Raw genomic sequence first — 24,537 nt, 5'->3', positions numbered from 1 at the left:
GTCGGAGGGTTACCTGTCGGAGGGTTACCTGTCAGTGGGTTACCTGTCAGTGGGTTACCTGTCGGAGGGTTACCTGTCAGAGGGTTACCTGTCAGTGGGTTACCTGTCAGAGGGTTACCTGTCGGAGGGTTACCCGTCAGAGGGTTACCTGTCGGAGGGTTACCTGTCGGAGGGTTACCTGTCGGTGGGTTACCTGTCAGTGGGTTACCTGTCGGAGGGTTACCTGTTGGTGGGTTACCTGTCAGTGGGTTACCTGTCGGAGGGTTACCTGTCAGAGGGTTACCTGTCAGAGGGTTACCTGTCGGAGGGTTACCTGTCGGAGGGTTACCTGTCAGTGGGTTACCTGTCAGGGTTACCTGTCGGAGGGTTACCTGTCAGAGGGTTAGCTGTCAGTGGGCTACCTGTCAGTGGGTTACCTGTCGGAGGGTTACCTGTCGGAGGGTTACCTGTCAGAGGGTTACCTGTCAGAGGGTTACCTGTCGGAGAGTTACCTGTCAGGGTTACCTGTCGGAGGGTTACCTGTCGAAGGGTTACCTGTCGGAGGGTTACCTGTCAGAGGGTTACCTGTCGGAGGGTTACCTGTCAGAGGGTTACATGTCAGGGTTACCTGTCGGAGGGTTACCTGTCATAGGGTTACCTGTCAGAGGGTTACCTGTCAGAGGGTTACCTGTCAGGGGGTTACCTGTCGGAGAGTTACCTGTCAGTGGGTTACCTGTCGGAGGGTTACCTGTCAGAGGGTTACCTGTCGGAGGGTTACCTGTCAGTGGGTTACCCGTCGGTGAGTTACCTGTCAGAGGGTTACCTGTCGGAGGGTTACCTGTCAGTGGGTTACCTGTCGGTGAGTTACCTGTCAGTGGGTTACCTGTCAGGGTTACCTGTCGGAGGGTTACCTTTTAGAGGGTTACCTGTCGGAGGGTTACCTGTCGGAGGGTTACCTGTCGGAGGGTTACCTGTCGGTGGGTTACCTGTCAGTGGGTTACCTGTCAGAGGGTTACCTGTCGGAGGGTTACATGTCAGTGGGTTACCTGTCGGTGGGTTACCTGTCGGAGGGATACCTGTTGGTGGATTACCTGTCGGAGGGTTACCTGTCGGAGGGTTACCTGTCGGTGGGTTACCTGTCAGTGGGTTACCTGTCGGAGGGTTACCTGTCGGAGGGTTACCTGTCGGTGGGTTACCTGTCAGTGGGTTACCTGTCGGAGGGTTACCTGTTGGTGGATTACCTGTCGGAGGGTTACCTGTCGGAGGGTTACCTGTCGGAGGGTTACCTGTCAGTGGGTTACCTGTCGGAGGGTTACCTGTCAGAGGGTTACCTGTCAGAGGGTTACCTGTCGGAGGGTTACCTGTCAGTGGGTTACCTGTCAGAGGGTTACCTGTCGGAGGGTTACCTGTCAGTGGGTTACCTGTCAGAGGGTTACCTGTCGGAGGGTTACCTGTCGGTGGGTTACCTGTCAGGGTTACCTGTCGGAGGGTTACCTGTCAGTGGGTTACCTGTCAGTGGGTTACCTGTTGGTGGGTTACCTGTCGGAGGGTTACCTGTCGGAGGGTTACCTGTCGGAGAGTTACCTGTCTGGTTACCTGTCAGTGGGTTACCTGTCGGAGGGTTACCTGTCAGAGGGTTACCTGTCGGAGGGTTACCTGTCGGAGCGTTACCTGTCAGGGTTACCTGTCGGAGGGTTACCTGTCGGAGGGTTACCTGTCAGTGGGTTACCTGTCAGAGGGTTACCTGTCGGAGGGTTACCTGTCAGAGGGTTACCTGTCGGAGGGTTACCTGTTGGTGGGTTACCTGTCGGAGGGTTACCTGTCGGAGGGTTACCTGTCGGTGGGTTACCTGTCGGAGGGTTACCTGTCAGTGGGTTACCTGTCGGTGGGTTACCTGTCGGAGGGTTACCTGTCGGAGGGTTACCTGTCAGAGGGTTACCTGTCGGAGAGTTACCTGTCAGAGGGTTACCTGTCAGAGGGTTACCTGTCGGAGAGTTACCTGTCAGAGGGTTACCTGTCAGAGGGTTACCTGTCGGAGAGTTACCTGTCAGTGGGTTACCTGTCAGAGGGTTACCTGTCAGAGGGTTACCTGTCAGAGGGTTACCTGTCGGAGGGTTACCTGTCAGTGGGTTACCTGTCAGTGGGTTACCTGTCGGAGGGTTACCTGTCAGAGGGTTACCTGTCAGAGGGTTACCTGTCAGTGGGTTACCTGTCGGAGGGTTACCTGTCGGAGGGTTACCTGTCAGTGGGTTACCTGTCGGAGAGTTACCTGTCGGTGGGTTACCTGTCAGAGGGTTACCTGTCGGAGAGTTACCTGTCAGAGGGTTACCTGTCAGAGGGTTACCTGTCAGTGGGTTACCTGTCGGAGGGTTACCTGTCGGAGGGTTACCTGTCAGTGGGTTACCTGTCAGTGGGTTACCTGTCGGAGAGTTACCTGTCAGAGGGTTACCTGTCAGAGGGTTACCTGTCAGTGGGTTACCTGTTGGAGGGTTACCTGTCGGAGAGTTACCTGTCAGTGGGTTACCTGTCAGAGGGTTACCTGTCGGAGGGTTACCTGTCAGAGGGTTACCTGTCAGTGGGTTACCTGTCGGAGGGTTACCTGTCGGAGGGTTACCTGTCGGTGGGTTACCTGTCGGAGGGTTACCTGTCAGTGGGTTACCTGTCAGTGGGTTACCTGTCGGAGAGTTACCTGTCAGTGGGTTACCTGTCAGAGGGTTACCTGTCGGAGGGTTACCTGTCAGAGGGTTACCTGTCAGTGGGTTACCCGTCGGTGAGTTACCTGTCAGTGGGTTACCTGTCGGAGGGTTACCTGTCGGTGGGTTACCTGTCGGAGGGTTACCTGTCAGGGTTACCTGTCAGTGGGTTACCTGTCGGTGGGTTACCTGTCGGAGGGTTACCTGTCAGAGGGTTACCTGTCAGAGGGTTACCTGTCGGAGGGTTACCTGTCAGTGGGTTACCTGTCGGTGGGTTACCTGTCGGTGGGTTACCTGTCGGAGGGTTACCTGTCAGGGTTACCTGTCAGTGGGTTACCTGTCGGTGGGTTACCTGTCGGAGGGTTACCTGTCAGAGGGTTACCTGTCGGAGGGTTACCTGTCAGTGGGTTACCTGTCGGTGGGTTACCTGTCGGAGGGTTACCTGTCGGAGGGTTACCTGTCAGTGGGTTACCTGTCGGAGGGTTACCTGTCGGACGGTTACCTGTCAGAGGGTTACCTGTCGGAGGGTTACCTGTCGGAGGGTTACCTGACAGGGTTACCTGTCGGAGGGTTACCTGTCGGAGGGTTACCTGTCAGTGGGTTACCTGTCGGAGGGTTACCTGTCGGAGGGTTACCTGTCAGTGGGTTACCTGTCAGTGGGTTACCTGTCGGAGGGTTACCTGTCAGAGGGTTACCTGTCAGTGGGTTACCTGTCAGAGGGTTACCTGTCGGAGGGTTACCTGTCGGAGGGTTACCCGTCAGAGGGTTACCTGTCGGAGGGTTACCTGTCGGAGGGTTACCTGTCGGTGGGTTACCTGTCAGTGGGTTACCTGTCGGAGGGTTACCTGTTGGTGGGTTACCTGTCAGTGGGTTACCTGTCGGAGGGTTACCTGTCAGAGGGTTACCTGTCAGAGGGTTACCTGTCGGAGGGTTACCTGTCGGAGGGTTACCTGTCAGTGGGTTACCTGTCAGGGTTACCTGTCGGAGGGTTACCTGTCAGTGGGTTACCTGTCAGTGGGTTACCTGTTGGTGGGTTACCTGTCGGAGGGTTACCTGTCGGAGGGTTACCTGTCGGAGCGTTACCTGTCAGGGTTACCTGTCGGAGGGTTACCTGTCAGTGGGTTACCTGTCAGTGGGTTACCTGTCGGAGGGTTACCTGTCGGAGGGTTACCTGTCAGTGGGTTACCTGTCGGAGAGTTACCTGTCGGTGGGTTACCTGTCAGAGGGTTACCTGTCGGAGAGTTACCTGTCAGAGGGTTACCTGTCAGAGGGTTACCTGTCAGTGGGTTACCTGTCGGAGGGTTACCTGTCGGAGGGTTACCTGTCGGAGAGTTACCTGTCAGTGGGTTACCTGTCAGAGGGTTACCTGTCAGTGGGTTACCTGTCAGTGGGTTACCTGTCAGTGGGTTACCTGTCGGAGAGTTACCTGTCAGAGGGTTACCTGTCAGAGGATTACCTGTCAGTGGGTTACCTGTCGGAGGGTTACCTGTCGGTGGGTTACCTGTCGGAGGGTTACCTGTCAGTGGGTTACCTGTCAGTGGGTTACCTGTCGGAGAGTTACCTGTCAGTGGGTTACCTGTCAGAGGGTTACCTGTCGGAGGGTTACCTGTCAGAGGGTTACCTGTCAGTGGGTTACCCGTCGGTGAGTTACCTGTCAGTGGGTTACCTGTCAGGGTTACCTGTTGGAGGGTTACCTGTCAGAGGGTTACCTGTCAGAGGGTTACCTGTCGGAGGGTTACCTGTCGGTGGGTTACCTGTCGGAGGGTTACCTGTCAGGGTTACCTGTCAGTGGGTTACCTGTCGGTGGGTTACCTGTCGGAGGGTTACCTGTCAGAGGGTTACCTGTCAGAGGGTTACCTGTCGGAGGGTTACCTGTCAGTGGGTTACCTGTCGGTGGGTTACCTGTCGGAGGGTTACCTGTCAGTGGGTTACCTGTCGGAGGGTTACCTGTCGGACGGTTACCTGTCAGAGGGTTACCTGTCGGAGGGTTACCTGTCGGAGGGTTACCTGACAGGGTTACCTGTCGGAGGGTTACCTGTCGGAGGGTTACCTGTCAGTGGGTTACCTGTCAGTGGGTTACCTGTCGGAGGGTTACCTGTCAGAGGGTTACCTGTCAGTGGGTTACCTGTCAGAGGGTTACCTGTCGGAGGGTTACCTGTCGGAGGGTTACCCGTCAGAGGGTTACCTGTCGGAGGGTTACCTGTCGGAGGGTTACCTGTCGGTGGGTTACCTGTCAGTGGGTTACCTGTCGGAGGGTTACCTGTCAGAGGGTTACCTGTCAGTGGGTTACCTGTCAGAGGGTTACCTGTCGGAGGGTTACCTGTCGGAGGGTTACCCGTCAGAGGGTTACCTGTCGGAGGGTTACCTGTCGGAGGGTTACCTGTCAGTGGGTTACCTGTCGGAGGGTTACCTGTTGGTGGGTTACCTGTCAGTGGGTTACCTGTCGGAGGGTTACCTGTCAGAGGGTTACCTGTCAGAGGGTTACCTGTCGGAGGGTTACCTGTCGGAGGGTTACCTGTCAGTGGGTTAACTGTCAGTGGGTTACCTGTCGGAGGGTTACCTGTCAGTGGGTTACCTGTCAGGGTTACCTGTCGGAGGGTTACCTGTCAGTGGGTTACCTGTCAGTGGGTTACCTGTTGGTGGGTTACCTGTCGGAGGGTTACCTGTCGGAGGGTTACCTGTCAGTGGGTTACCTGTCAGGGTTACCTGTCGGAGGGTTACCTGTCAGTGGGTTACCTGTCAGTGGGTTACCTGTCAGGGTTACCTGTCGGAGGGTTACCTGTCAGTGGGTTACCTGTCAGTGGGTTACCTGTCGGTGGGTTACCTGTCGGAGGGTTACCTGTCGGAGCGTTACCTGTCAGGGTTACCTGTCGGAGGGTTACCTGTCAGAGGGTTAGCTGTCAGTGGGTTACCTGTCAGTGGGTTACCTGTCGGAGGGTTACCTGTCAGTGGGTTACCTGTCAGAGGGTTACCTGTCGGAGGGTTACCTGTCAGAGGGTTACCTGTCAGAGGTTTACCTGTCGGAGGGTTACCTGTCAGAGGGTTACCTGTCGGAGAGTTACCTGTCAGGGTTACCTGTCGGAGGGTTACCTGTCGAAGGGTTACCTGTCGGAGGGTTACCTGTCAGAGGGTTACCTGTCGGAGGGTTACCTGTCAGAGGGTTACATGTCAGGGTTACCTGTCGGAGGGTTACCTGTCATAGGGTTACCTGTCAGAGGGTTACCTGTCAGAGGGTTACCTGTCAGGGGGTTACCTGTCGGAGGGTTACCTGTCAGTGGGTTACCTGTTGGTGGGTTACCTGTCGGAGTGTTACCTGTCGGAGGGTTACCTGTCAGTGGGTTACCTGTCGGAGGGTTACCTGTCGGAGGGTTACCTGTCGAAGAGTTACCTGTCGGAGGATTACCTGTTAGAGGGTTACCTGTCAGAGGGTTACCTGTCAGGGTTACCTGTCAGAGGGTTACCTGTCAGGATTACCTGTCGGAGGGTTACCTGTCGGAGAGTTACCTGTCAGGGTTACCTGTCAGAGGGTTACCTGTCGGAGGGTTACCTGTCGGAGGGTTACCTGTCAGGGTTACCTGTCAGAGGGTTACCTGTCAGTGGGTTACCTGTCGGAGGGTTGCCTGTCAGTGGGTTACCTGTCGGAGGGTTACCTGTCGGAGGGTTACCTGTCAGTGGGTTACCTGTCGGAGGGTTACCTGTCGGAGGGTTACCTGTCAGTGGGTTACCTGTCGGAGAGTTACCTGTCAGGGTTACCTGTCGGAAGGTTACCTGTCGGAGGGTTACCTGTCAGTGGGTTACCTGTCGGAGGGTTACCTGTCGGAGGGTTACCTGTCAGTGGGTTACCTGTCAGAGGGTTACCTGTCAGAGGGTTACCTGTCGGAGGGTTACCTGTCAGAGGGTTACCTGTCAGGGTTAACTGTCGGAGGGTTACCTGTCATAGGGTTACCTGTCAGAGGGTTACCTGTCAGAGGGTTAACTGTCAGGGTTACCTGTCAGTGGGTTACCTGTTGGTGGGTTACCTGTCGGAGGGTTACCTGTCGGAGGGTTACCTGTCAGTGGGTTACCTGTCAGAGGGTTACCTGTCGGAGGGTTACCTGTCAGTGGGTTACCTGTCAGAGGGTTACCTGTCAATGGGTTACCTGTCGGAGGGTTACCTGTCGGAGGGTAACCTGTCGAAGGGTTACCTGTCGGAGGATTACCTGTCAGAGGGTTACCTGTCGGAGGGTTACCCGTCAAGGTTACCTGTCAGTGGGTTACCTGTCAGAGGGTTACCCGTCAGGGTTACCTGTCGGAGGGTTACCTGTCGGAGGGTTACCTGTCGGAGGGTTACCTGTCAGTGGGTTACCTGTCGGAGGGTTACCTGTCGGAGGGTTACCTGTCAGTGGGTTACCTGTCAGAGGGTTACCTGTCAGTGGGTTACCTGTCGGAGGGTTACCTGTTGGAGGGTTACTTGTCAGTGGGTTACCTGTCAGAGGGTTACCTGTCGGAGGGTTACCTGTCGGAGGGTTACCTGTCAGAGGGTTACCTGTCGGAGGGTTACCTGTCGGAGGGTTACCTGTCAGGGTTACCTGTCAGAGGGTTACCTGTCAGGGTTACCTGTCGGAGGGTTACCTGTCAGAGGGTTACATGTCGGGGGGTTACCTGTCAGTGGGTTACCTGTCGGAGGGTTACCTGTCGAAGGGTTACCTGTCAGAGGGTTACCTGTCAGGGTTACCTGTCAGTGGGTTACCTGTCGGAGGGTTACCTGTCGGAGGGTTACCTGTCAGGGTTACCTGTCGGAGAGTTACCTGTCAGGGTTACCTGTCAGAGGGTTACCTGTCAGAGGGTTACATGTAGGAGGGTTACCTGTCGAAGGGTTACCTGTCAGAGGGTTACCTGTCAGGGTTACCTGTCAGGGTTACCTGTCAGAGGGTTACCTGTCGGAGGGTTACCTGTCAGGGTTACCTGTCAGAGGGTTACCTGTCGGAGGGTTACCTGTCAGAGGGTTACCTGTCGGAGGGTTACCTGTCAGGGTTACCTGTCAGAGGGTTACCTGTCGGAGGGTTACCTGTCAGGGTTACCTGTCAGAGGGTTACCTGTCGAAGGGTTACCTGTCAGAGGGTTACCTGTCGGAGGGTTACCTGTCAGGGTTACCTGTCAGAGGGTTACCTGTCGGAGGGTTACCTGTCAGGGTTACCTGTCAGAGGGTTACCTGTCAGAGGGTTACCTGTCAGTGGGTTACCTGTCGGAGGGTTACCTGTCGGAGGGTTACCTGTTGAAGGGTTACCTGTCAGAGGGTTACCTGTCAGGGTTACCTGTCGGAGGGTTACCTGTCAGGGTTACCTGTCAGAGGGTTACCTGTCAGAGGGTTACCTGTCAGTGGGTTACCTGTCGGAGGGTTACCTGTCAGAGGGTTACCTGTCAGTGGGTTACCTGTCGGAGGGTTACCTGTCGGTGGGTTACCTGTCGGAGGGTTACCTGTCAGAGGGTTACCTGTCAGGGTTACCTGTCAGAGGGTTACCTGTCAGAGGGTTACCTGTCGGAGGGTTACCTGTCAGAGGGTTACCTGTCAGGGTTACCTGTCAGAGGGTTACCTGTCGGAGGGTTACCTGTTGGAGGGTTACCTGTCAGTGGGTTACCTGTCAGAGGGTTACCTGTCAGTGGGTTACCTGTCGGAGGGTTACCTGTCAGAGGGTTACCTGTCGGAGGGTTACCTGTCGGAGGGTTACCTGTCAGGGTTACCTGTCGGAAGGTTACCTGTCAGAGGGTTACCTGTCGGAGGGTTACCTGTCGGTGGGTTACCTGTCAGAGGGTTACCTGTCGGAGGGTTACCTGTCGGAGGGTTACCTGTCAGAGGGTTACCTGTCGGAGGGTTACCTGTCGGAGGGTTACCTGTCAGTGGGTTACCTGTCGGAGGGTTACCTGTCGGAGGGTTACCTGTCAGTGGGTTACCTGTCGGAGGGTTACCTGTCAGAGGGTTACCTGTCAGTGGGTTACCTGTCAGAGGGTTACCTGTCGGAGGGTTACCTGTCGGAGGGTTACCCGTCAGAGGGTTACCTGTCGGAGGGTTACCTGTCGGAGGGTTACCTGTCAGTGGGTTACCTGTCGGAGGGTTACCTGTCGGAGGGTTACCTGTCAGTGGGTTACCTGTCGGAGGGTTACCTGTCAGAGGGTTACCTGTCAGTGGGTTACCTGTCAGAGGGTTACCTGTCGGAGGGTTACCTGTCGGAGGGTTACCCGTCAGAGGGTTACCTGTCGGAGGGTTACCTGTCGGAGGGTTACCTGTCGGTGGGTTACCTGTCAGTGGGTTACCTGTCGGAGGGTTACCTGTTGGTGGGTTACCTGTCAGTGGGTTACCTGTCGGAGGGTTACCTGTCAGTGGGTTACCTGTCAGGGTTACCTGTCGGAGGGTTACCTGTCAGTGGGTTACCTGTCAGTGGGTTACCTGTTGGTGGGTTACCTGTCGGAGGGTTACCTGTCGGAGGGTTACCTGTCGGAGGGTTACCTGTCGGAGCGTTACCTGTCAGGGTTACCTGTCAGAGGGTTACCTGTCAGTGGGTTACCTGTCGGAGGGTTACCTGTCGGAGGGTTACCTGTCAGTGGGTTACCTGTCGGAGAGTTACCTGTCGGTGGGTTACCTGTCAGAGGGTTACCTGTCGGAGAGTTACCTGTCAGAGGGTTACCTGTCAGAGGGTTACCTGTCAGTGGGTTACCTGTCGGAGGGTTACCTGTCGGAGGGTTACCTGTCAGTGGGTTACCTGTCAGTGGGTTACCTGTTGGAGGGTTACCTGTCGGAGAGTTACCTGTCAGTGGGTTACCTGTCGGAGAGTTACCTGTCAGAGGGTTACCTGTCGGAGAGTTACCTGTCAGAGGGTTACCTGTCAGAGGGTTACCTGTCGGAGAGTTACCTGTCAGTGGGTTACCTGTCGGAGAGTTACCTGTCAGAGGGTTACCTGTCAGAGGGTTACCTGTCAGTGGGTTACCTGTTGGAGGGTTACCTGTCGGAGAGTTACCTGTCAGTGGGTTACCTGTCAGAGGGTTACCTGTCGGAGGGTTACCTGTCAGAGGGTTACCTGTCAGTGGGTTACCTGTCGGAGGGTTACCTGTCGGTGGGTTACCTGTCGGAGGGTTACCTGTCAGTGGGTTACCTGTCAGTGGGTTACCTGTCGGAGAGTTACCTGTCAGTGGGTTACCTGTCAGAGGGTTACCTGTCGGAGGGTTACCTGTCAGAGGGTTACCTGTCAGTGGGTTACCCGTCGGTGAGTTACCTGTCAGTGGGTTACCTGTCAGGGTTACCTGTCGGAGGGTTACCTGTCGGAGGGTTACCTGTCGGAGCGTTACCTGTCGGAGGGTTACCTGTCAGGGTTACCTGTCAGTGGGTTACCTGTCGGTGGGTTACCTGTCGGAGGGTTACCTGTCAGAGGGTTACCTGTCAGAGGGTTACCTGTCGGAGGGTTACCTGTCAGTGGGTTACCTGTCGGTGGGTTACCTGTCGGAGGGTTACCTGTCAGTGGGTTACCTGTCGGAGGGTTACCTGTCGGACGGTTACCTGTCAGTGGGTTACCTGTCGGAGGGTTACCTGTCGGAGGGTTACCTGTCAGTGGGTTACCTGTCAGTGGGTTACCTGTCGGAGGGTTACCTGTCAGAGGGTTACCTGTCAGTGGGTTACCTGTCGGAGGGTTACCTGTCGGAGGGTTACCTGTCAGTGGGTTACCTGTCAGTTGGTTACCTGTCGGAGGGTTACCTGTCAGAGGGTTACCTGTCAGTGGGTTACCTGTCAGAGGGTTACCTGTCGGAGGGTTACCTGTCGGAGGGTTACCCGTCAGAGGGTTACCTGTCGGAGGGTTACCTGTCAGTGGGTTACCTGTCGGAGGGTTACCTGTCAGAGGGTTACCTGTCAGAGGGTTACCTGTCGGAGGGTTACCTGTCGGAGGGTTACCTGTCAGTGGGTTACCTGTCAGGGTTACCTGTCGGAGGGTTACCTGTCAGTGGGTTACCTGTCAGTGGGTTACCTGTTGGTGGGTTACCTGTCGGAGGGTTACCTGTCGGAGGGTTACCTGTCGGAGCGTTACCTGTCAGGGTTACCTGTCGGAGGGTTACCTGTCGGAGGGTTACCTGTCAGTGGGTTACCTGTCAGAGGGTTACCTGTCGGAGGGTTACCTGTCAGAGGGTTAGCTGTCAGTGGGTTACCTGTCAGTGGGTTACCTGTCGGAGGGTTACCTGTTGGTGGGTTACCTGTTGGTGGGTTACCTGTCGGAGGGTTACCTGTCGGAGCGTTACCTGTCAGGGTTACCTGTCGGAGGGTTACCTGTCGGAGGGTTACCTGTTGGTGGGTTACCTGTCAGAGGGTTACCTGTCGGAGGGTTACCTGTCGGAGGGTTACCTGTCGGTGGGTTACCTGTCAGAGGGTTACCTGTCGGAGGGTTACCTGTCGGTGGGTTACCTGTCGGAGGGTTACCTGTCAGTGGGTTACCTGTCAGTGGGTTACCTGTCGGAGAGTTACCTGTCAGTGGGTTACCTGTCAGAGTGTTACCTGTCGGAGGGTTACCTGTCAGAGGGTTACCTGTCGGAGGGTTACCTGTCGGTGGGTTACCTGTCGGAGGGTTACCTGTCAGTGGGTTACCTGTCAGTGGGTTACCTGTCGGAGAGTTACCTGTCAGTGGGTTACCTGTCAGAGGGTTACCTGTCGGAGGGTTACCTGTCAGAGGGTTACCTGTCAGTGGGTTACCCGTCGGTGAGTTACCTGTCAGTGGGTTACCTGTCAGGGTTACCTGTCGGAGGGTTACCTGTCGGAGGGTTACCTGTCGGAGCGTTACCTGTCGGAGGGTTACCTGTCAGGGTTACCTGTCAGTGGGTTACCTGTCGCTGGGTTACCTGTCGGAGGGTTACCTGTCAGAGGGTTACCTGTCAGAGGGTTACCTGTCGGAGGGTTACCTGTCAGTGGGTTACCTGTCGGTGGGTTACCTGTCGGAGGGTTACCTGTCAGTGGGTTACCTGTCGGAGGGTTACCTGTCGGACGGTTACCTGTCAGTGGGTTACCTGTCGGAGGGTTACCTGTCGGAGGGTTACCTGTCAGTGGGTTACCTGTCAGTGGGTTACCTGTCGGAGGGTTACCTGTCAGAGGGTTACCTGTCAGTGGGTTACCTGTCGGAGGGTTACCTGTCGGAGGGTTACCTGTCAGTGGGTTACCTGTCAGTGGGTTACCTGTCGGAGGGTTACCTGTCAGAGGGTTACCTGTCAGTGGGTTACCTGTCAGAGGGTTACCTGTCGGAGGGTTACCTGTCGGAGGGTTACCCGTCAGAGGGTTACCTGTCGGAGGGTTACCTGTCAGTGGGTTACCTGTCGGAGGGTTACCTGTCAGAGGGTTACCTGTCAGAGGGTTACCTGTCGGAGGGTTACCTGTCGGAGGGTTACCTGTCAGTGGGTTACCTGTCAGGGTTACCTGTCGGAGGGTTACCTGTCAGTGGGTTACCTGTCAGTGGGTTACCTGTTGGTGGGTTACCTGTCGGAGGGTTACCTGTCGGAGCGTTACCTGTCAGGGTTACCTGTCGGAGGGTTACCTGTCGGAGGGTTACCTGTCAGTGGGTTACCTGTCAGAGGGTTACCTGTCGGAGGGTTACCTGTCAGAGGGTTAGCTGTCAGTGGGTTACCTGTCAGTGGGTTACCTGTCGGAGGGTTACCTGTTGGTGGGTTACCTGTTGGTGGGTTACCTGTCGGAGGGTTACCTGTCGGAGCGTTACCTGTCAGGGTTACCTGTCGGAGGGTTACCTGTCGGAGGGTTACCTGTTGGTGGGTTACCTGTCAGAGGGTTACCTGTCGGAGGGTTACCTGTCAGAGGGTTACCTGTCGGTGGGTTACCTGTCAGAGGGTTACCTGTCAGAGGTTTACCTGTCGGAGGGTTACCTGTCAGAGGGTTACCTGTCGGAGAGTTACCTGTCAGGGTTACCTGTCGGAGGGTTACCTGTCGAAGGGTTACCTGTCGGAGGGTTACCTGTCAGAGGGTTACCTGTCGGAGGGTTACCTGTCAGAGGGTTACATGTCAGGGTTACCTGTCGGAGGGTTACCTGTCATAGGGTTACCTGTCAGAGGGTTACCTGTCAGAGGGTTACCTGTCAGGGGGTTACCTGTCGGAGGGTTACCTGTCAGTGGGTTACCTGTTGGTGGGTTACCTGTCGGAGTGTTCCCTGTCGGAGGGTTACCTGTCAGTGGGTTACCTGTCGGAGGGTTACCTGTCGGAGGGTTACCTGTCGAAGGGTTACCTGTCGGAGGATTACCTGTTAGAGGGTTACCTGTCAGAGGGTTACCTGTCAGGGTTACCTGTCAGAGGGTTACCTGTCAGGATTACCTGTCGGAGGGTTACCTGTCGGAGAGTTACCTGTCAGGGTTACCTGTCAGAGGGTTACCTGTCGGAGGGTTACCTGTCGGAGGGTTACCTGTCAGGGTTACCTGTCAGAGGGTTACCTGTCAGTGGGTTACCTGTCGGAGGGTTGCCTGTCAGTGGGTTACCTGTCGGAGGGTTACCTGTCGGAGGGTTACCTGTCAGTGGGTTACCTGTCGGAGGGTTACCTGTCGGAGGGTTACCTGTCAGTGGGTTACCTGTCGGAGAGTTACCTGTCAGGGTTACCTGTCGGAAGGTTACCTGTCGGAGGGTTACCTGTCAGTGGGTTACCTGTCGGAGGGTTACCTGTCGGAGGGTTACCTGTCAGTGGGTTACCTGTCGGAGGGTTACCTGTCGGAGGGTTACCTGTCAGAGGGTTACCTGTCAGGGTTAACTGTCGGAGGGTTACCTGTCATAGGGTTACCTGTCAGAGGGTTACCTGTCAGAGGGTTAACTGTCAGGGTTACCTGTCAGTGGGTTACCTGTTGGTGGGTTACCTGTCGGAGGGTTACCTGTCGGAGGGTTACCTGTCAGTGGGTTACCTGTCAGAGGGTTACCTGTCGGAGGGTTACCTGTCAGTGGGTTACCTGTCAGAGGGTTACCTGTCAATGGGTTACCTGTCGGAGGGTTACCTGTCGGTGGGTTACCTGTCGGTGGGTTACCTGTCAGTGGGTTACCTGTCGGAGGGTTACCTGTCGGAGAGTTACCTGTCAGTGGGTTACCTGTCGGAGGGTTACCTGTCGGAGGGTTACCTGTCAGAGGGTTACCTGTCAGTGGGTTACCTGTCGGAGAGTTACCTGTCAGAGGGTTACCTGTCGGAGGGTTACCTGTCGGAGGGTTACCTGTCAGAGGGTTACCTGTCGGAGGGTTACCTGTCGGAGGGTTACCTGTCAGTGGGTTACCTGTCAGTGGGTTACCTGTCAGAGGGTTACCTGTCAGTGGATTACCTGTCAGAGGGTTACCTGTCGGAGGGTTACCTGTCGGAGGGTTACCTGTCAGTGGGTTACCTGTCGGAGGGTTACCTGTCGGAGGGTTACCTGTCAGAGGGTTACCTGTCGGAGAGTTACCTGTCAGAGGGTTACCTGTCAGAGGGTTACCTGTCGGAGGGTTACCTGTCAGTGGGTTACCTGTCGGAGAGTTACCTGTCAGTGGGTTACCTGTCAGAGGGTTCCCTGTCGGAGAGTTACCTGTCAGAGGGTTACCTGTCAGAGGGTTACCTGTCGGAGAGTTACCTGTCAGTGGGTTACCTGTCAGAGGGTTACCTGTCGGAGGGTTACCTGTCGGAGGGTTACCTGTCAGTGGGTTACCTGTCGGAGAGTTACCTGTCAGAGGGTTACCTGTCAGTGGGTTACCTGTCGGAGGGTTACCTGTCGGAGGGTTACCTGTCAGTGGGTTACCTGTCGGAGAGTTACGTGTCAGAGGGTTACCTGTCAGAGGGTTACCTGTCGGAGGGTTACCTGTCGGAGAGTTACCTGTCGGAGAGTTACCTGTCAGAGGGTTACCTGTCAGAGGGTTACCTGTCGGAGGGTTACCTGTCGGAGGGTTACCTGTCGGAGAGTTACCTGTCAGTGGGTTACCTGTCAGAGGGTTACCTGTCGGAGGGTTACCTGTCAGAGGGTTACCTGTCAGTGGGTTACCTGTCGGAGGGTTACCTGTCAGGGTTACCTGTCAGGGGGTTACCTGTCGGTGGGTTACCTGTCGGAGGGTTACCTGTCAGTGGGTTACCTGTCAGTGGGTTACCTGTCGGAGAGTTACCTGTCAGTGGGTTACCTGTCGGAGGGTTACCTGTCAGAGGGTTACCTGTCGGAGGGTTACCTGTCAGTGGGTTACCCGTCGGTGAGTTACCTGTCAGAGGGTTACCTGTCGGAGGGTTACCTGTCAGTGGGTTACCTGTCGGAGAGTTACCTGTCAGAGGGTTACCTGTCGGAGGGTTACCTGTCAGAGGGTTACCTGTCAGTGGGTTACCCGTCGGTGAGTTACCTGTCAGTGGGTTACCTGTCAGGGTTACCTGTCGGAGGGTTACCTTTTAGAGGGTTACCTGTCAGAGGGTTACCTGTCGGAGGGTTACCTGTCGGTGGGTTACCTGTCGGAGGGTTACCTGTCAGGGTTACCTGTCAGTGGGTTACCTGTCAGAGGGTTACCTGTCGGAGGGTTACCTGTTGGTGGGTTACCTGTCAGTGGGTTACCTGTTGGTGGGTTACCTGTCGGAGGGTTACATGTCAGTGGGTTACCTGTCGGTGGGTTACCTGTCAGTGGGTTACCTGTCGGCGGGTTACCTGTCGGAGGGTTACCTGTCGGTGGGTTACCTGTCAGTGGGTTACCTGTCGGAGGGTTACCTGTCGGAGGGTTACCTGTCGGTGGGTTACCTGTCAGTGGGTTACCTGTCGGAGGGTTACCTGTTGGTGGGTTACCTGTCAGTGGGTTACCTGTCGGAGGGTTACCTGTCAGAGGGTTACCTGTCAGAGGGTTACCTGTCGGAGGGTTACCTGTCGGTGGGTTACCTGTCAGGGTTACCTGTCGGAGGGTTACCTGTCAGTGGGTTACCTGTCAGTGGGTTACCTGTCGGAGAGTTACCTGTCGGGTTACCTGTCAGTGGGTTACCTGTCGGAGGGTTACCTGTCAGAGGGTTACCTGTCGGAGGGTTACCTGTCGGAGCGTTACCTGTCAGGGTTACCTGTCAGTGGGTTACCTGTCAGAGGGTTACCTGTCGGAGGGTTACCTGTCAGAGGGTTAGCTGTCAGTGGGTTACCTGTCAGTGGGTTACCTGTTGGTGGGTTACCTGTCAGAGGGTTACCTGTCGGAGGGTTACCTGTCGGAGGGTTACCTGTCGGTGGGTTACCTGTCAGTGGGTTACCTGTCGGAGGGTTACCTGTCAGAGGGTTACCTGTCGGTGGGTTACCTGTCGGAGGGTTACCTGTCGGAGGGTTACCTGTCAGAGGGTTACCTGTCGGAGAGTTACCTGTCAGAGGGTTACCTGTCAGAGGGTTACCTGTCGGAGAGTTACCTGTCAGAGGGTTACCTGTCAGAGGGTTACCTGTCGGAGAGTTACCTGTCAGTGGGTTACCTGTCAGAGGGTTACCTGTCAGAGGGTTACCTGTCGGAGGGTTACCTGTCGGAGGGTTACCTGTCAGTGGGTTACCTGTCAGTGGGTTACCTGTCGGAGGGTTACCTGTCAGAGGGTTACCTGTCAGTGGGTTACCTGTCGGAGGGTTACCTGTCGGAGGGTTACCTGTCAGTGGGTTACCTGTCGGAGAGTTACCTGTCGGTGGGTTACCTGTCAGTGGGTTACCTGTCAGTGGGTTACCTGTCGGAGGGTTACCTGTCAGAGGGTTACCTGTCAGTGGGTTACCTGTCGGAGGGTTACCTGTCGGAGGGTTACCTGTCAGTGGGTTACCTGTCGGAGGGTTACCTGTCGGAGGGTTACCTGTCAGTGGGTTACCTGTCGGAGGGTTACCTGTCGGAGGGTTACCTGTCAGTGGGTTACCTGTCGGAGAGTTACCTGTCAGAGGGTTACCTGTCAGAGGGTTACCTGTCGGAGGGTTACCTGTCGGAGGGTTACCTGTCAGTGGGTTACCTGTCGGAGAGTTACCTGTCAGAGGGTTACCTGTCAGAGGGTTACCTGTCAGTGGGTTACCTGTTGGAGGGTTACCTGTCGGAGAGTTACCTGTCAGTGGGTTACCTGTCAGAGGGTTACCTGTCGGAGGGTTACCTGTCAGTGGGTTACCTGTCAGTGGGTTACCTGTCGGAGGGTTACCTGTCGGTGGGTTACCTGTCGGAGGGTTACCTGTCGGAGGGTTACCTGTCGGAGGGTTACCTGTCAGTGGGTTACCTGTCGGAGGGTTACCTGTCAGTGGGTTACCTGTCGGAGGGTTACCTGTCGGAGGGTTACCTGTCAGTGGGTTACCTGTCAGTGGGTTACCTGTCGGAGAGTTACCTGTCAGTGGGTTACCTGTCAGAGGGTTACCTGTCGGAGAGTTACCTGTCAGTGGGTTACCTGTCAGTGGGTTACCTGTCAGTGGGTTACCTGTCAGAGGGTTACCTGTCAGTGGGTTACCCGTCGGTGAGTTACCTGTCAGTGGGTTACCTGTCAGGGTTACCTGTCGGAGGGTTACCTGTCAGAGGGTTACCTGTCAGAGGGTTACCTGTCGGAGGGTTACCTGTCGGTGGGTTACCTGTCGGAGGGTTACCTGTCAGGGTTACCTGTCAGTGGGTTACCTGTCGGTGGGTTACCTGTCGGAGGGTTACCTGTCAGAGGGTTACCTGTCAGAGGGTTACCTGTCGGAGGGTTACCTGTCAGTGGGTTACCTGTCGGTGGGTTACCTGTCGGAGGGTTACCTGTCAGTGGGTTACCTGTCGGAGGGTTACCTGTCGGACGGTTACCTGTCAGAGGGTTACCTGTCGGAGGGTTACCTGTCGGAGGGTTACCTGACAGGGTTACCTGTCGGAGGGTTACCTGTCGGAGGGTTACCTGTCAGTGGGTTACCTGTCGGAGGGTTACCTGTCGGAGGGTTACCTGTCAGTGGGTTACCTGTCAGTGGGTTACCTGTCGGAGGGTTACCTGTCAGAGGGTTACCTGTCAGTGGGTTACCTGTCAGAGGGTTACCTGTCGGAGGGTTACCCGTCAGAGGGTTACCTGTCGGAGGGTTACCTGTCGGAGGGTTACCTGTCGGTGGGTTACCTGTCAGTGGGTTACCTGTCGGAGGGTTACCTGTTGGTGGGTTACCTGTCAGTGGGTTACCTGTCGGAGGGTTACCTGTCAGAGGGTTACCTGTCAGAGGGTTACCTGTCGGAGGGTTACCTGTCGGAGGGTTACCTGTCAGTGGGTTACCTGTCAGGGTTACCTGTCGGAGGGTTACCTGTCAGAGGGTTAGCTGTCAGTGGGCTACCTGTCAGTGGGTTACCTGTCGGAGGGTTACCCGTCAGAGGGTTACCTGTCGGAGGGTTACCTGTCGGTGGGTTACCTGTCGGAGGGTTACCTGTCAGTGGGTTACCTGTCGGAGGGTTACCTGTCGGAGGGTTACCTGTCAGTGGGTTACCTGTCAGTGGGTTACCTGTCGGAGGGTTACCTGTCAGAGGGTTACCTGTCAGTGGGTTACCTGTCAGAGGGTTACCTGTCGGAGGGTTACCCGTCAGAGGGTTACCTGTCGGAGGGTTACCTGTCGGAGGGTTACCTGTCGGTGGGTTACCTGTCAGTGGGTTACCTGTCGGAGGGTTACCTGTTGGTGGGTTACCTGTCAGTGGGTTACCTGTCGGAGGGTTACCTGTCAGAGGGTTACCTGTCAGAGGGTTACCTGTCGGAGGGTTACCTGTCGGAGGGTTACCTGTCAGTGGGTTACCTGTCAGGGTTACCTGTCGGAGGGTTACCTGTCAGAGGGTTACCTGTCGGAGGGTTACCTGTCAGAGGGTTACCTGTCAGAGGGTTACCTGTCGGAGAGTTACCTGTCAGGGTTACCTGTCGGAGGGTTACCTGTCGAAGGGTTACCTGTCGGAGGGTTACCTGTCAGAGGGTTACCTGTCGGAGGGTTACCTGTCAGAGGGTTACATGTCAGGGTTACCTGTCGGAGGGTTACCTGTCATAGGGTTACCTGTCAGAGGGTTACCTGTCAGAGGGTTACCTGTCAGGGGGTTACCTGTCGGAGAGTTACCTGTCAGTGGGTTACCTGTCGGAGGGTTACCTGTCAGAGGGTTACCTGTCGGAGGGTTACCTGTCAGTGGGTTACCCGTCGGTGAGTTACCTGTCAGAGGGTTACCTGTCGGAGGGTTACCTGTCAGTGGGTTACCTGTCGGTGAGTTACCTGTCAGTGGGTTACCTGTCAGGGTTACCTGTCGGAGGGTTACCTTTTAGAGGGTTACCTGTCGGAGGGTTACCTGTCGGAGGGTTACCTGTCGGTGGGTTACCTGTCAGTGGGTTACCTGTCAGAGGGTTACCTGTCGGAGGGTTACATGTCAGTGGGTTACCTGTCGGTGGGTTACCTGTCGGAGGGATACCTGTTGGTGGATTACCTGTCGGAGGGTTACCTGTCGGAGGGTTACCTGTCGGTGGGTTACCTGTCAGTGGGTTACCTGTCGGAGGGTTACCTGTCGGAGGGTTACCTGTCGGTGGGTTACCTGTCAGTGGGTTACCTGTCGGAGGGTTACCTGTTGGTGGATTACCTGTCGGAGGGTTACCTGTCGGAGGGTTACCTGTCGGAGGGTTACCTGTCAGTGGGTTACCTGTCGGAGGGTTACCTGTCAGAGGGTTACCTGTCAGAGGGTTACCTGTCAGTGGGTTACCTGTCAGTGGGTTACCTGTCGGAGGGTTACCTGTCGGTGGGTTACCTGTCAGGGTTACCTGTCGGAGGGTTACCTGTCAGTGGGTTACCTGTCAGTGGGTTACCTGTTGGTGGGTTACCTGTCAGTGGGTTACCTGTTGGTGGGTTACCTGTCGGAGGGTTACCTGTCGGAGGGTTACCTGTCAGTGGGTTACCTGTCAGAGGGTTACCTGTCGGAGGGTTACCTGTCAGTGGGTTACCTGTCAGAGGGTTACCTGTCGGAGGGTTACCTGTCGGTGGGTTACCTGTCAGGGTTACCTGTCGGAGGGTTACCTGTCAGTGGGTTACCTGTCAGTGGGTTACCTGTTGGTGGGTTACCTGTCGGAGGGTTACCTGTCGGAGGGTTACCTGTCGGAGAGTTACCTGTCTGGTTACCTGTCAGTGGGTTACCTGTCGGAGGGTTACCTGTCAGAGGGTTACCTGTCGGAGGGTTACCTGTCGGAGCGTTACCTGTCAGGGTTACCTGTCGGAGGGTTACCTGTCGGAGGGTTACCTGTCAGTGGGTTACCTGTCAGAGGGTTACCTGTCGGAGGGTTACCTGTCAGAGGGTTACCTGTCGGAGGGTTACCTGTTGGTGGGTTACCTGTCGGAGGGTTACCTGTCGGAGGGTTACCTGTCGGTGGGTTACCTGTCGGAGGGTTACCTGTCGGAGGGTTACCTGTCAGAGGGTTACCTGTCGGAGAGTTACCTGTCAGAGGGTTACCTGTCAGAGGGTTACCTGTCGGAGAGTTACCTGTCAGAGGGTTACCTGTCAGAGGGTTACCTGTCGGAGAGTTACCTGTCAGTGGGTTACCTGTCAGAGGGTTACCTGTCAGAGGGTTACCTGTCGGAGGGTTACCTGTCAGTGGGTTACCTGTCAGTGGGTTACCTGTCGGAGGGTTACCTGTCAGAGGGTTACCTGTCAGAGGGTTACCTGTCAGTGGGTTACCTGTCGGAGGGTTACCTGTCGGAGGGTTACCTGTCAGTGGGTTACCTGTCGGAGAGTTACCTGTCGGTGGGTTACCTGTCAGAGGGTTACCTGTCGGAGAGTTACCTGTCAGAGGGTTACCTGTCAGAGGGTTACCTGTCAGTGGGTTACCTGTCGGAGGGTTACCTGTCGGAGGGTTACCTGTCAGAGGGTTACCTGTCAGTGGGTTACCTGTCGGAGGGTTACCTGTCGGAGGGTTACCTGTCGGAGGGTTACCTGTCGGTGGGTTACCTGTCGGAGGGTTACCTGTCAGTGGGTTACCTGTCGGTGGGTTACCTGTCGGAGAGTTACCTGTCAGTGGGTTACCTGTCAGAGGGTTACCTGTCGGAGGGTTACCTGTCAGAGGGTTACCTGTCAGTGGGTTACCCGTCGGTGAGTTACCTGTCAGTGGGTTACCTGTCGGAGGGTTACCTGTCGGTGGGTTACCTGTCGGAGGGTTACCTGTCAGGGTTACCTGTCAGTGGGTTACCTGTCGGTGGGTTACCTGTCGGAGGGTTACCTGTCAGAGGGTTACCTGTCAGAGGGTTACCTGTCGGAGGGTTACCTGTCAGTGGGTTACCTGTCGGTGGGTTACCTGTCGGTGGGTTACCTGTCGGAGGGTTACCTGTCAGGGTTACCTGTCAGTGGGTTACCTGTCGGTGGGTTACCTGTCGGAGGGTTACCTGTCAGAGGGTTACCTGTCGGAGGGTTACCTGTCAGTGGGTTACCTGTCGGTGGGTTACCTGTCGGAGGGTTACCTGTCAGTGGGTTACCTGTCGGAGGGTTACCTGTCGGACGGTTACCTGTCAGAGGGTTACCTGTCGGAGGGTTACCTGTCGGAGGGTTACCTGACAGGGTTACCTGTCGGAGGGTTACCTGTCGGAGGGTTACCTGTCAGTGGGTTACCTGTCGGAGGGTTACCTGTCGGAGGGTTACCTGTCAGTGGGTTACCTGTCAGTGGGTTACCTGTCGGAGGGTTACCTGTCAGAGGGTTACCTGTCAGTGGGTTACCTGTCAGAGGGTTACCTGTCGGAGGGTTACCTGTCGGAGGGTTACCCGTCAGAGGGTTACCTGTCGGAGGGTTACCTGTCGGAGGGTTACCTGTCGGTGGGTTACCTGTCAGTGGGTTACCTGTCGGAGGGTTACCTGTCGGTGGGTTACCTGTCAGTGGGTTACCTGTCGGAGGGTTACCTGTCAGAGGGTTACCTGTCAGAGGGTTACCTGTCGGAGGGTTACCTGTCGGAGGGTTACCTGTCAGTGGGTTACCTGTCAGGGTTACCTGTCGGAGGGTTACCTGTCAGTGGGTTACCTGTCAGTGGGTTACCTGTTGGTGGGTTACCTGTCGGAGGGTTACCTGTCGGAGGGTTACCTGTCGGAGCGTTACCTGTCAGGGTTACCTGTCGGAGGGTTACCTGTCAGTGGGTTACCTGTCAGTGGGTTACCTGTCGGAGGGTTACCTGTCGGAGGGTTACCTGTCAGTGGGTTACCTGTCGGAGAGTTACCTGTCGGTGGGTTACCTGTCAGAGGGTTACCTGTCGGAGAGTTACCTGTCAGAGGGTTACCTGTCAGAGGGTTACCTGTCAGTGGGTTACCTGTCGGAGGGTTACCTGTCGGAGGGTTACCTGTCGGAGAGTTACCTGTCAGTGGGTTACCTGTCAGAGGGTTACCTGTCAGTGGGTTACCTGTCAGTGGGTTACCTGTCAGTGGGTTACCTGTCGGAGAGTTACCTGTCAGAGGGTTACCTGTCAGAGGATTACCTGTCAGTGGGTTACCTGTCGGAGGGTTACCTGTCGGTGGGTTACCTGTCGGAGGGTTACCTGTCAGTGGGTTACCTGTCAGTGGGTTACCTGTCGGAGAGTTACCTGTCAGTGGGTTACCTGTCAGAGGGTTACCTGTCGGAGGGTTACCTGTCAGAGGGTTACCTGTCAGTGGGTTACCCGTCGGTGAGTTACCTGTCAGTGGGTTACCTGTCAGGGTTACCTGTTGGAGGGTTACCTGTCAGAGGGTTACCTGTCAGAGGGTTACCTGTCGGAGGGTTACCTGTCGGTGGGTTACCTGTCGGAGGGTTACCTGTCAGGGTTACCTGTCAGTGGGTTACCTGTCGGTGGGTTACCTGTCGGAGGGTTACCTGTCAGAGGGTTACCTGTCAGAGGGTTACCTGTCGGAGGGTTACCTGTCAGTGGGTTACCTGTCGGTGGGTTACCTGTCGGAGGGTTACCTGTCAGTGGGTTACCTGTCGGAGGGTTACCTGTCGGACGGTTACCTGTCAGAGGGTTACCTGTCGGAGGGTTACCTGTCGGAGGGTTACCTGACAGGGTTACCTGTCGGAGGGTTACCTGTCGGAGGGTTACCTGTCAGTGGGTTACCTGTCAGTGGGTTACCTGTCGGAGGGTTACCTGTCAGAGGGTTACCTGTCAGTGGGTTACCTGTCAGAGGGTTACCTGTCGGAGGGTTACCTGTCGGAGGGTTACCCGTCAGAGGGTTACCTGTCGGAGGGTTACCTGTCGGAGGGTTACCTGTCGGTGGGTTACCTGTCAGTGGGTTACCTGTCGGAGGGTTACCTGTCAGTGGGTTACCTGTCGGAGGGTTACCTGTCAGAGGGTTACCTGTCAGTGGGTTACCTGTCAGAGGGTTACCTGTCGGAGGGTTACCTGTCGGAGGGTTACCCGTCAGAGGGTTACCTGTCGGAGGGTTACCTGTCGGAGGGTTACCTGTCAGTGGGTTACCTGTCGGAGGGTTACCTGTTGGTGGGTTACCTGTCAGTGGGTTACCTGTCGGAGGGTTACCTGTCAGAGGGTTACCTGTCAGAGGGTTACCTGTCGGAGGGTTACCTGTCGGAGGGTTACCTGTCAGTGGGTTAACTGTCAGTGGGTTACCTGTCGGAGGGTTACCTGTCAGTGGGTTACCTGTCAGGGTTACCTGTCGGAGGGTTACCTGTCAGTGGGTTACCTGTCAGTGGGTTACCTGTTGGTGGGTTACCTGTCGGAGGGTTACCTGTCGGAGGGTTACCTGTCAGTGGGTTACCTGTCAGGGTTACCTGTCGGAGGGTTACCTGTCAGTGGGTTACCTGTCAGTGGGTTACCTGTCAGGGTTACCTGTCGGAGGGTTACCTGTCAGTGGGTTACCTGTCAGTGGGTTACCTGTCGGTGGGTTACCTGTCGGAGGGTTACCTGTCGGAGGGTTACCTGTCGGAGCGTTACCTGTCAGGGTTACCTGTCGGAGGGTTACCTGTCAGAGGGTTAGCTGTCAGTGGGTTACCTGTCAGTGGGTTACCTGTCGGAGGGTTACCTGTCAGTGGGTTACCTGTCAGAGGGTTACCTGTCGGAGGGTTACCTGTCAGAGGGTTAGCTGTCAGTGGGTTACCTGTCAGTGGGTTACCTGTCGGAGGGTTACCTGTCAGTGGGTTACCTGTCAGAGGGTTACCTGTCGGAGGGTTACCTGTCAGAGGGTTACCTGTCAGAGGTTTACCTGTCGGAGGGTTACCTGTCAGAGGGTTACCTGTCGGAGAGTTACCTGTCAGGGTTACCTGTCGGAGGGTTACCTGTCGAAGGGTTACCTGTCGGAGGGTTACCTGTCAGAGGGTTACCTGTCGGAGGGTTACCTGTCAGAGGGTTACATGTCAGGGTTACCTGTCGGAGGGTTACCTGTCATAGGGTTACCTGTCAGAGGGTTACCTGTCAGAGGGTTACCTGTCAGGGGGTTACCTGTCGGAGGGTTACCTGTCAGTGGGTTACCTGTCAGAGGGTTACATGTCAGGGTTACCTGTCGGAGGGTTACCTGTCAGAGGGTTACCTGTCAGAGGGTTACCTGTCAGGGGGTTACCTGTCGGAGGGTTACCTGTCAGTGGGTTACCTGTTGGTGGGTTACCTGTCGGAGTGTTACCTGTCGGAGGGTTACCTGTCAGTGGGTTACCTGTCGGAGGGTTACCTGTCGGAGGGTTACTTGTCGAAGGGTTACCTGTCGGAGGATTACCTGTTAGAGGGTTACCTGTCAGAGGGTTACCTGTCAGGGTTACCTGTCAGAGGGTTACCTGTCAGGATTACCTGTCGGAGGGTTACCTGTCGGAGAGTTACCTGTCAGGGTTACCTGTCAGAGGGTTACCTGTCGGAGGGTTACCTGTCGGAGGGTTACCTGTCAGGGTTACCTGTCAGAGGGTTACCTGTCAGTGGGTTACCTGTCGGAGGGTTGCCTGTCAGTGGGTTACCTGTCGGAGGGTTACCTGTCGGAGGGTTACCTGTCAGTGGGTTACCT

The sequence above is a fragment of the Chiloscyllium plagiosum genome, unplaced genomic scaffold (assembly GCF_037043375.1).
Source record: "Chiloscyllium plagiosum isolate Xiang-an unplaced genomic scaffold, Cpla_swu_hap1 HiC_scaffold_50, whole genome shotgun sequence".
Classification (NCBI taxonomy): domain Eukaryota; kingdom Metazoa; phylum Chordata; class Chondrichthyes; order Orectolobiformes; family Hemiscylliidae; genus Chiloscyllium; species Chiloscyllium plagiosum.
This window is presented reverse-complemented; position numbering follows the sequence as displayed.